Below are 1,896 nucleotides of genomic sequence, written 5' to 3'. Positions count from 1 at the left end.
GGATCTAAGCTTCTTAAATGCTGGTGCTCAGTTTTGGAAGAATTGCTGTGTAAACCTGCATTTGTCACTGTCCAAAAACATACATGCTAAACTCCGCAATTTAGGGGACATTGGCATGTTCGTTTTTCCGCAGTGTTTGTTGTAGATAGTAAATCATCCAAGAACCTACTCATTATAAACTGGTTGTTTTGTCTTTGATTATTCCCCCGAAATCTGGAGGAGACACTTGTCAACAAAATATGCCTGCAGATCTGGAGGAGACACTAATCAACAAAATGAATCCACAGATCTATAGAAGACACTTGTCAACAAAATGAACCCACAGATCTATAGAAGACACTTGTCAACAAAATGAACCCACAGATCTGAAGGAGACACTAGTCAACAAAATGAGACTACAAATCTGGAGGAGACACTTTTCCTCAAATGAGACTACAGATCTGGAGGAGACACTAGTCCGCAAAAGAAACTGCAGATTTGGAGGAGACACTTGTCCGCAAATGAGACTACAGATCTGGAGGAGACACTTGTCCGCAAATGAGACTACAGATCTGGAGGAGACACCTTTCCGCAATTGAGTCTGCAGATCTGGAGGAGACACTTGTCTGCGAATAAGACTACAGATCTGGAGGAGACACTTGTCCGGTAATGAGACTGCAGATCTGGAGGAGACACTTGTCCGCAAATGAGACTACAGATCTGGAGGAGACACTTGTCCGCAAATGAGACTACAGATCTGGAGGAGACACTTGTCCGCTATTGAGTCTACAGATCTGGAGGAGACACTTGTCCCAAAGTAAGCAGGCAGACCTGGAGGCAATTTGTTTCCAGCGTGTAGACCAGAAGGCGACACTTGTTTGACCTGGAGTAAGAAATGCCTGTCCCCACATGAGTCAGCAGGCCTGGAGACACTTGTCATCAAATAGGACTGTAGACCTGGAGAGCGGACACTTGTTCCCAAATTAGCCCATGCAGGTGTCGAAAAGCACTTGTCCCCAAATGAGCTTGCGTACCTGAAGGAGACTCTTGTTTTAATATGGGACTGCAGATCCGGTTCCCAAATACATCTGAAGACCTGGAGGAGACATATGTCCTCAACCGAGTCTATAGACCTGGATGAGACATTTGTCCTCTAATGAGCTTGCAGACCTGGAGGAGACACTTGTCCTTAAATAGGACCGCAAACCTGGGTAGACACTAGTCTTCAAATAGGACTGTTGACCTGGATAGACACTTGTCCACAAATGGGACTGCAGACCTTGACCTGGTGTAAATGCCTGTCCCCACACGAGTCGGCAGACCTGGATGAAACATTGGTCCTTAAATGAAACTGCAGGAGACACTTAGAGACACATGAGCCTGACGACATCGAGAAGACTGATGTCTTCAAATTGGACTGCTGACCTGGAGGAGACAGTTGCCCTTCCCCCTCAAATGATCCTAATAACATGAGGAGAAACTTTTCCTGAGATTAGACAGTAGACCTGGAGGAGACATTCGTCCCCAAATGACCCTGCAGACCTGTATGAGACACTTGGTTTCAAATTCCCCTCCAGTCCTACAGGAGAACCATGTCTCCCTTACGACTTCATTTTGATTATCATCTGTTAAGTATGACGCCTATGCGAAGACAAGACAGAAGTTAGACCCTCCTCGAGGTCTACCGTCGCATGCATGAGCTAGCTGAAAGAGACATCTGTCTTCAGCTTGGACTGCAGACCCGGACAACACACTTGTCTCCAATTGAGCCGAAATACCTTGGGGAGAAACTGTCGCTGTCTTGTCTTCAATTTAAATCCTAGGGAGTCACAGTCGACAGATGAGTCACAGCCGATAGATGAGAATGAAACCCCTTGGAGGCTGTCTCCGGTTTGAAATGATGTCGTAAGTCTCCAT

Source organism: Lineus longissimus, chromosome 10, assembly GCF_910592395.1.
Source record: "Lineus longissimus chromosome 10, tnLinLong1.2, whole genome shotgun sequence".
NCBI lineage: Eukaryota > Metazoa > Nemertea > Pilidiophora > Heteronemertea > Lineidae > Lineus > Lineus longissimus.
Note: the sequence above shows the minus strand (reverse complement) of the source record.